The sequence below is a fragment of the Dermacentor andersoni genome, chromosome 1 (assembly GCF_023375885.2).
Source record: "Dermacentor andersoni chromosome 1, qqDerAnde1_hic_scaffold, whole genome shotgun sequence".
In the NCBI taxonomy this organism is placed as follows: Eukaryota; Metazoa; Arthropoda; class Arachnida; order Ixodida; family Ixodidae; genus Dermacentor; species Dermacentor andersoni.
Window position 1 is genome coordinate 336,367,997 of NC_092814.1, and position 10,898 is coordinate 336,378,894.

At 47.2% G+C, this 10,898-nt stretch overlaps 1 pseudogene; it reads right to left on the reverse strand.

The window, feature by feature from the left end:
- Positions 1–7,834: 7,834 nt before the first annotated feature.
- On the reverse strand, positions 7,835–10,083 carry LOC129381145 (beta,beta-carotene 15,15'-dioxygenase pseudogene; annotated as a pseudogene).
- Positions 10,084–10,898: the final 815 nt, after the last annotated feature.

Here is a 10,898-nt window from a genome sequence, read left to right on the forward strand (position 1 = left end):
CATACCCATACCACAGGTCTCATGCCTAAGGGTACTGGGATTGTACCTGCAAATTGACAAAAAAAAAAAAACACCACAACAATCCAATGCTTAAGGGCTTACACAGCACAGGCGGGCCAGCTTATTTCGAGAATTGCTACCAGACACACCGGCATGAAAGAGGACATTATCATTCGACTGGTACAAGCCTTTATCATCTCCCGTATAGCGTACAGTGCGCCATATCTAATTTTCATGCATACCGAGAAGCACACGATTGACATAATGATAAGGAAAGCATTAAACAAGCATTAAACCTTTAACGAAAAAACCAGTCAAAAACACAAAGGACAAGAGGAGAGGTTCACACCACAACGACTGGACTATCAACTGAGGTTTATTAGTATCGGTGTAGTCCCAGCAAGGCCAGCAGAGCATTTGCAACTGCATCATCGCTTATCACATAGCATGAAAAGACAAGAAACACTTCTATCGTGACCGACCTAGAAATTCAAATTCTTTTTCAAGTAAGCGCACCGAGGTTGTACTAACGCAGTCATCACCTAATAAACTGATGTAGTAGGCTTCCAAGATTTCTCGCTCTTCTTTGCCCTTGCCCCTACCAAGAATTGTCACATTGCTGAACAAAGGGTAACAACCACACTCATTGCAATGACGAGGCAAGTTTGCACCGTTATCTGACCCCAGGAAGTAAGTGTTGTGTTTTCTGCCCCTTGTAAGCTTTCGGGTTTGTGCTCGCGCATTTCTCGAGGCAGGGCAAGGAACCACGTTTGCACAGCGCAGCATGAAAACCGTTTTACGGCATGTGCTGCAGGGGTTGTCTATAAGTTCCCTCTCACGTGCGAAAGATTTTACATAGGCCAAACCGGTCGATGTATTAATGACCGCCTGCGTGAGCACCACTCCTCCCTGGGGTCAGATAACGGTGCAAACTTGCCTCGTCATTGCAATGAGTGTGGTTGTTACCCTTTGTTCAGCAATGTGACAATTCTTGGTAGGGGCAAGGGCAAAGAAGAGCGAGAAATCTTGGAAGCGTACTACATCAGTTTATTAGGTGATGACTGCGTTAGTACAACCTCGGTGCGCTTACTTGAAAAAGAATTTGAATTTCTAGGTCGGTCACGATAGAAGTGTTTCTTGTGTTTTCATGCTATGTGATTAGCGATGATGCAGTTGCGCATGCTCTGCTGGCCTTGCTGGGACTACACCGATTCTAATAAACCTCAGTTGATAGTCCAGTCGTTGTGGTGTGAACCTCTCCTCTTGTCCTTTGTGTTTTTCACTGGTTTTTTTCGTTCAAGTATGTACCAACTGGCCCAGATTTCAACCCTTCTGCATTAAACCTTCCTCCAAGCACAGCAAACGAATAGTTATTAGCCTAGGATTACACAATACACTGGACGAAATTATAGAAGCACGGAGAACATCACACTATGAACGCCTAAAACACACGAAGACTGGATGGGCAATACTAAACAAGCTGGCAATACAATACCAGACGCGAATGGAAGAAAAGAGAGATATTGCACCGGACATCAGGAACATCTTCATAATACCCCCCCCCCCCCTCCCTACCCCACCCCAAAGAACATGCGCCCAAGCCATATCGGAGAGCGATGGAAAGCAAGAACCTAAAGGCTCAAAAAAGTGCTCAAAGATGCTGAACATGTGGCTTATGTGATTCGTCACAACCAGCCATGTATCTTGCGGTACATGCGGTACAAAAATGGATATCGCACTAACTAGCTCCATACGTACCAAACACCCCGAAGAAGGGGAAGAGGCTGCAATAGCTTTAGCATACGCATCAAGCAATGCATCACGCATCGTCACCGATTTCAAGGCAGCCGTAATTAATTACACCAAGAGACTTATATCACCTCAAGCATACCGAATTCTCATTGGAACACATCCTACCCGCAAAAGAGCTGCTCGATTCATCTGGACGCCAGGACACGCAAGGGTAATTGGGAACACCGCAGCGCACGACGCTGCCCGAACAAGTAGCAACCGGGAGAGTCACTTGCGTCGCCTATCTCTCTCTGGACAAGAAATCCCCGAAGAGACCCGAACAGAACTACGGCCCCCAGAACCAGAACCAGATCAAGAAATAACAGCTTTGCAATACGAACAAATGACTACTTACGGAGAAATCCTTGAATACTACCGAAGTGCTCGCTATAAATATCCTCCTCCTGACAAAAATTAAACAAACACCAAGCAACTACGTGGACACTTCTACAAACAAGCACGTTCCCTACGCCACTACTCATGCACCGAATACACCCAGAAGCATACTCATCCCACTGTAAGACATCCAATAGACCACGTGCAGACCTCCATCGCATTATATGGGTATGCCCATAAGCTCCAGACAATATCAGAAACAGCCTAAGCCACAATGTTAAAATAAAACCCCCAGAGCAGTGGGAGGCTATACTGCTCAGCGAATGGCCAGAAGACTAGATCTGGGCTGTCCGGCTGGCGGAGGACGCCGCTACGGTTCAAGGCCTGGCCTGCGTCTGACGGAAAAGGGAGCTTTAAGGGGCTAGCCTCCCAGCCTCTTCGTTCCCCTTACGAACCCAGCAGGAACTTTTCAATAAAGATGTTTTATCTCTCTCTCTCTGTCAGCACGAATTCTTTGAAAATCTAAGAAGCATGGCCGGATGATTTGAATAAAGCACTCTCTGCCAGGGAAACAAAAGCTGAATTTATCATGTCGCACGCGGGTCGCAGCGGCGGTCCAAGGAGCTCCAAAAACTGGCGATGAAAGCTGCGTCAAGTTTTAAGAGAACCCTTTTCACCATCAGCGAGTGTAGGCAACGTTTGCTACATAAAAAGGAGAAAGAACGACCAAATCCTGAAAATGTTTCCAGTATATTGGAACTAGTCTGGAGCGTTTCATACGCCGAAAAAGAAAACTACCACACAGGCCAACTCGGGGACTTCTCAAAATTTAGTCACAATTTAGACATCCGGCCGCGAAATGCTCTTCGTTCGGGCATTTCGGCTAAGGATTTAGGGTGTGCGATTGTTCACGGAATTAACATTACATGTTCACGAAATTAACACGCTGAAGTGTTTTCTTAGGACTACCTACGACACTTCGTAGCACTGTCTACTTGTGTCGTCTGTAAAAACATTAAAATTGAAAAAAATACGCGGTCCGAAATTTTGCAGCTGAAGATATTTTAGTGGATTTAATTGGTCTGTAAATTATAAATACAAAATAATGTGCAACGCTCTTGAACAAGAAATTTTGAATGCTCATTTGTGCGTCAACTGGGGTGCCAAATGCATCTGATTTACTAAAACAGACACTACATTTTTCGTGCGCTTTTCCGGTATGTCAGTTAAAAATGGTCGTTCTGATGGTATACAATACCTTTGATCTGGCTTTCATAGCAGCCTATCGGACCTGTGAGCAGCGTATTCGCAAGTTCGCTGTTCGTAAACACGTTGCAGAATGACTTTATTTCATTGGGTTGCCTTGTACAGTGCTAAAATAAGCCTAAACTATGTTTGAAGAATATACAGGATGATCATTTTTAAGTTTTACGGAATTTTCGGGAATCGCCTGTGGCACATAGCATAATTCTGGTCGATGAGCTGGATTATTCGAAGAGGCCGACATTACTAACACGAGAAATCGAAACACATATTATACTAATTACCAAAATTAATAAATAATGTCCTTAGTAATTACATTATGACTCGTATTGCAATTTATTAATTGTAGCCGTGGAGCTTGCAGGGCGTATGCACTTGAAATAAATTTCCAAGACAATAATAATAATAATAATAAATGCTTTATTTGTCGTAAATGCACCAGGTACAAAACGGGTCAGCCCAAGCCAATGAGGCTTGTCAGGCTGTACCTGGCAGTCAGTTTCAGGGACGCAATAAACTACAGCAGTGAGAAAAAAAGAAAAAAAAAAGAACAAAAAAAAAGAGAAGGAAGTAAATTGGGGTCCAATGCTACATGAAGAAATACTGAAAACAAACAGACGTCAAACAATGTCAGATGAGTTTTCTCTTAAATACAATTTCAAAGCACGTTTCGATGAAATGGAAAACATTTCCGTGGGCACGGAATGAAATGTATCGGGAACATAATAATTTCGCACAAAACGTCGAATTCGCGTACAACATCGGGGTGTACAAAACATGGGATGACGCCTGAGTCGTCTTGGGGCACAAAAGGATACGGAAAATCACCATTCCAGAGATGACGGCAAATAAAGGTCTGAAAAAATAATGTATCGAAGGAAGGCAAGTGTACAGCAGAAAACAAGCTAGTACCACCAGGAATGTTAACATTATAGGCCACATTTCGTAGCAGTGATTTTAATATAGAGTTTATTTTTGAGCGCCATGTGGAGGAACAATGATGAAATGCTATACCGTACCTAAGGATACTGTAACCAAGAACATGAGTGATTATCTTGTGCACAGGAAAGGGGACGATAAAGCGGCTATTGTAAATAGTACATGATAACGCCCGGAGTTTATTACAGAGAAGAGATAGGTGACTATTCCATGTCATATCGGAGTCGAAGATAATTCCCATGTACTTTACATTCGGCGATGGTAGGAGAGGAGTGCATTTACAATTGGTATGTCGTGAACCATGAAGGAAGATTGGGACAGCGGGATCAATTCGTTTATGTGGATTGTGGAAACAAACCAGATTTGTTTTTGTTTGCTAATAGTGATAGAGTTTCTGGAAAACCAGTTGATGACAGACACAATGTCACTTTGTAGCATTGCAACTGATTAAATGAAAACAGAGTGTGTGATAAGAGGAACAGTGTCATCGGCGTACTGAAACATATGACATTGGGATGTAGCTTTAAACAGATCATTTACATAAACGTTAAATAGTAGTGGAGATAACACGGATCCCTGTGGGACACCAGATTTTAAGAAAACCTTCAAACTAACCTGATCCCCTATCTAGACTACCTGTGAACGATTCAAAAAATAGTTAGTTAATAATTTGTTAAAACGCCCCCTAAATCCCAAGAGATGTATAGTTTGCGCAAAATTAATGTGTGCAGTACGGAGTCAAAAGCTTTGCTTGCATCCAGAAAAATAGCCGTTATTACCTCGTTGTTATCCAAAGCCGAAAAGATTAAATCAGCTAATTGTTCCAAGAGTACTACAGTCCCTTTCCCAGGAACGAAGCCAAATTGAGAAGTTGACAAATTCTTTTTTTTTTTTTTGCAAAAAGCCAGTCATCATTCTAGATAAGTGTTTGTCCAGAATTTGACTAATTGCGGGTAATATTGAAATCGGCCTGTAGTTGTCAACCTGTTTAAAACAGCCGTTTTTGTGTAATGGTTCAACAAATGCAATTTTTAGCTCATCTGGAACAAAACCAAGTACAATATAACCGTTCAGCATAAATAAACGTATATTTTCTAGAACGGCAGAGAGAGAGAATGAAGAGGAAAGGCAGGGAGGTTAACCAGATATGAGTCTCCGGTTTGCTACCCTACACTGGGGATGGGGGATAGGGGATAGAAAGGCGACAGAGAGGAAAACGCTAAAAACAAGAAAAATAAAAGAAACACGCACACATGGAGACACATACACAAAAGGCGTTCCAGTTAAAGTCCTTCACACAGACCGGTAGATCGCAAAAAGCGCAATAGCGCTTGCACGGCCTTCTTCTGTGACGGTAGGTCCTTTCGATGTTGTAGAATTCTTTTTTCGGATAGCGGTTGGTCGTCCAGTTGGTCAAGTTCGTGGCGAAGGCGTGCCCTCTGTGGACTGTACTGCGGGCAGGCGCACAAAATATGGCCAATTGACTCTTCATGGCCGCAGTGGTCACAGGTTGGGGTGTCGGTCATCCCTATGCGGAATGCATAGGCTTTGGTGAAGGCGAAGCCCAACCAAAGTCGATATAAAAGGGTGGCGTCTCTACGGCGAAGCTGTGATGGCGCTCGAAGACTTAGCGTTGGATCAAGTGAGTACAGTCGCGTATTTCTTAAATGCGGCTCATTCCACTGCGACGCGGTGCACTGCCGAGCAAGTAGGCGGAGCTTCCGTGCTGCGTCAGTTCTAGAAAGAGGAATTGGGACGTGGCGCTCCTCAGTATGGGCTGAGCGGGCAGCGTGATCCGCCCATTCCTTGCCGATAATCCCGCGGTGACTTGGAAGCCACTGGAAGGTTATTTCATGGCCTGCATCACTTATATGGTGTAACGTCTCTGTAATATGGAATATTAGTTGTTCGTGCGGTCCGCGTCGTAAAGGTGACAGTAGAGACTGCAGTGCCGCCTTCAAATCGCAGAATATTGTCCATTTGTGTGGTGGCTCATCACCAATGTGATGAAGGGCAGTAAAGAGCGCTGCGAGCTCGGCTGCCGTCGATGTTGTCGCGTGGGTCGTCTTAAATTTGATTGTTGTATCTTTCGCTGGTATGACGATTGCCGCCGCGGAGCTGCTTGGAAGGACAGATCCATCAGTGTAAATATGCGTAGAGTCACGGTAGTTCTCGTACAAATGTAGTAGCGTGAGCTGTCTAAGGGCTGGTAATGATAGATCAGCTTTTTTCGAGATACCAGGTATTGCAAGGTTGATTTTTGGCTGAGCGAGGCACCATGGAGGGATCGAAGGTCTCGCAGCCGGAGTGAAACAAGCTGGCAATGATTCATCATATGCGGCTATCGTTTGGCTGAAAGATTTGTGTGGTCTGTCCGCTGGTAGAGAGGCTAAATGGTGACGAGGAGTCCTGGCTAGATGGCTTATATGGGTCCTGAGTACTTCAATTTCAATGTGGGTCTGGGCAAGGTGGTCTCTAGCGATTGCTATCGTAGCCACTGTTGAAGCACTCTGAGGCAGGCCCAGACAGATCCGGAGCACTTGACCCTGAAGACTTTGTATTGTGCGTAGATTCGTTTTACCTGTGTTGTTTATTGCTGGCAAGCTGTATCGCAGAAATTCTAGCAAAAGCACCTTGTACAGTTGCAACATGGCAATTGGCGACATTCCCCAGGTCTTGCCAGCGAAAAACTTGAACAGGTGGCAGATGCCTGTCCACCGTTTTTTCACGTATGATACGTGTTGGCTCCATGACAGGTCCCTATCGATTATGACACCTAGAAAGTTGTACGATCGGACCCGTCGTATTATATGAGGGCTTTCAGATGAGACCCGTTTCGAGATATTTCCCAAAGCGTGGGACGAAATACATGGGCGCTCCAATTATTTTTGTGCTTCAGTGTATAAAAGAGCTTTTTGTTAAAAGAGTAAGTGGAACGACAGTGCTTTTTTACGGCGAGTTTGATTGATAGCGCATATCTCCAAACTGGCGTCATTCTGGAAATTCGTTCCAAGTGTATACGTACGCCTCGCAAGCTCATGAGATACAAATAATAATAATAATTAATTTAATTATGGGGTATTACGTGACAAAACCACTTTCCGATTATGAGGCACGCCGTAGTGGGGGACTCCGGAAATTTGGACCACCTGGGGTTCTTTAACGTGCACCTAAATCTAAGTACACGGGTGTTTTAGCATTTCTCCCCCATCGAAATGCGGCCGCCGTGGCCGGGATTCAATCCCGCGACCTCGTACTCAGTAGCCTAACACCATAGCCACTGAGCAACCAAGGCAGGTAGATACAAATTTTAAATTGCAATATGTGCCGTAAAGTAAATAATTCAGGAGGTAATTAGTGATTTTTCGTTAATTAGTTCAATAGGTGTTTAGAATTCACGTGCAAGTAATGTCCGCCTCTCTGAATAATCTAGCTCAAGGACTAGATTTATGCAATCTGCAAAAGGCTATTTTCAAAAATTCCGTAAAACTTAAAATTGATCACCTTGTACAGCAGTTGAAATGGCTTTCTATGCCTGTTTCTCAAGAAACCATCCGTGAAAATCAGCCGGAATTGAGGACGGGCAGTCAAACTCGGCAAGGGCCAGTTGTTTGAATGTTTTCGCGTCCAATACCACTAGAGCGAGCTTCTTCTCGTTCTCCTCGTGCAGAAGGGAGCTCAGGACGACACCATCGTCTTCCTCAACAGCGCCTGGACGCGCTACAAAGACAGGTTCTGAGGGGAACCACCCTTGCCTTTCCCAGCGCAGCCAATCGCCCGTAGTGACATCGAGCTTGGAGACGAATGCCCTGTGCTCTTCGCCTTCGACGTTGCTGAGGCTGTAGCTATACTTGTATGGCTTCCCATTGCGGCCTTGGTTGATTCTAGGAAGTTCCCCGCGCAGCTTGCCCTTGGCTAGTTCCCGGGGCTCGATGATCACACGCTCGTCCGGGCCTCGATTCAAAGGCAGCGAAAAACGACGCATTTGTCCCATCTTGAACACGACGGGCTTTTCCACCGTGTAGTCGAGGCTCCTGATGATGCTGTCGTCGTCGAAGCATATTATGTCGACCACGAGCTCGTCGCCCTGTTCGAAGGCGTTGATGTGGTGGAAAGTGAAAAATGCGGCGGACTCAAACACGGCGGGGTGAAGCTCCCCGGTCTTCTTGTTCATCACGTGAAAGCGGACGTTCTTCTTGGCATCGAACTTCAGGGCATTCATGTACGCCTTGTAGCCCAGGTACCTCGCCGCTAACATGGAGGGCAGGTGCATGGAAAGAGACTGCTCCAGCACGACCACCCAGTTTTCGGTCATTCCGAAACTGTGGATGTACGGCACGGATATACGAGATTGCAACGGTATCGTGCCCACGGCTCTGGCACGGTCCACCGAGCTTTCGGATCCGCTGGGAGGAAAGTGAACAAGCACGAAGGAATGACGCGCACCTACGCGTGTGCCAATATTGTACGTAGCGCCGTCGACGGGGTCCAAATGTGGGTGGGCGGTGGCAATGTGCACGGCCACCAATTCTCTCAAGGTTTTCTTTTCCAGAGTCTCCAGTGACGCAGGGTCCACTCGAGTCATATCAGGTGTCTCCGTCAGGGTGTACACCTCGTCGCCCACGGGCATCACGTTCACCAGAGCGTTGTCCGTTAAGTCCATGGAGAAATACGACGCCACCCGTTCGAATACAGTGGCACAAGGGTCAGGGTGCGCCGCGGTTCCAAACTCGGAGACGACGATTCTGTTGGCCCTCCGGTTGCGTACGTATGCTTCGCTTCGCAGGAAGCGGTTCTGGTAAAGCACTCGGCCATTCTCTATGGTGAATTGCCTCAGCAGAGCGGGGCCGTCAAATGCGTGGTTGTAGCGATCGGGGCCAACTGAAGACAGTCCCGGACCGTTCCGTAAAAGCCTACCTTGTAGCCAAGCGGGAAGCTCTCCGCGTAGCAGGCCCGTGACCGGCTCCGAAACTTCGGGCGCGCACGAGCGCCTGTAAAACTTTCTCGCATCGATGCCTGGAGACGAGGAGGCTTCTTGTCTTGCGGCCATCGCTTGCTGCCGTCCGTTCCAAATCGGAAAGATACACTACGCGCGCGCGTGTGTGTGAGTGACATTAAGTTGGGAGGGTGGAAAGAAAAGCGCAGCGCCGTAACTGCCTCTCTTGAGAGGGCACCTCAACAGTGCTGCACGGGGGAGGGTAATATAGAGAAAGAGAGAAAAGGGCGAGCGGTAATGCGGGAAGCGAGGGCGGCAAGCTTGTGCAACAGTCGGCTGCTCCCAAGTAATCAAGCAGCGCTGCGAAAGCGCGCCCGATCACCGAGGATTGCGCGGACGGGAAGGCTTCCGTGCTGTCGCACGGGGGTCCGAGGCGGCGGTAAGTGAGCACGTCGCGTTCAGCGGCGTACTCGGGGCACCGTAGGAGGATGTGTTCGAGCGTCTCCACATCAGCACACTTGTCGCAAAAGGGACTGCCCGCACCTGAAAAAGCGATGCGTCCTTTCTGCGGTGCGGTAGAAGCCGATGCGGAGGCGCCCGTTCCCAACGGCCGAGTCCTCCACGCGGCAGCAGTCTGGGAGGGTTACCGCTGGAAACGCGAAGGTCTGGGTGGCGGGAGCGCAGCATGCCAGCCTCGGTGTGGCGGGCGATGTCGAATGGTCGCACGATGAGCGACAACGTGAACGAAGCGCGGCGTCCGCACCACCGCTGCAGGTATCATAGTGTTTGGGCCGCCAAGGTCGCGTCAAACAGATAATGGTGGCGAGAGGGTTGCGCAGAGTCCGCGACTGAAATAGAAGCTAGTGTCGTTGCTCCTCCGCTCTGCTCTAGAACACGTCATGAGAGCTGCCTGTCACTGTTTGCCCCTTCCCCCTCAGTGCATTTTCTTTCTCGGTACCTGGCCTTGAACCGCATAGCCTTCCCGAGGACGTCGCTCTCAGCGCCCGTCGTGTGGTGCGGCATGCACGTAAACAACTGGCTGCTACGCAGTCTTGACCTTCACATGTTTACGATTTTGTTCGGCTGCATATCAACACAAGAAGTGCACAGCCTAGCAGGCCATTCCTTGAAGCGTGCTATAAAGGTTACGTTACCTGCATGCCAGTGGTTTCGGCGTGGTTTGGTATTTAAAAGGAATAACTACACGCTAGATCATGTTTCAAACTGCAGCATATTCAAAAGATGTCCGACACAAGAATAAACGCACGAATGGTGATTCCGTCCATCATATATTGCGCGTTATGGACGCACAATAGGAGCCATTACCAAGCCGTTGAGCTTTTAATCCTGCTGTGTACATCGCACGGCGTGCCTGTGTAATGAAAATATTGAGTGGAACAACACTGAGATTGGCCAGTTTCTTATATTAAAATCCTGTCTTGAGAAAGAGAGATAGCAAGGAAAGGCAGATTTACGAGACGCACGTCCGGTTATAATACTTCGCCCTCTGGGATAAAGGGGAGAAAAGAAAGAACGAAGGGGACAAGGAGTGCAGTGTTAAAAGAAATGCACCAAACACAAATATTCAGCGTTCTAATTAAAAATACATGCATGCACACACATTGAACTGTAC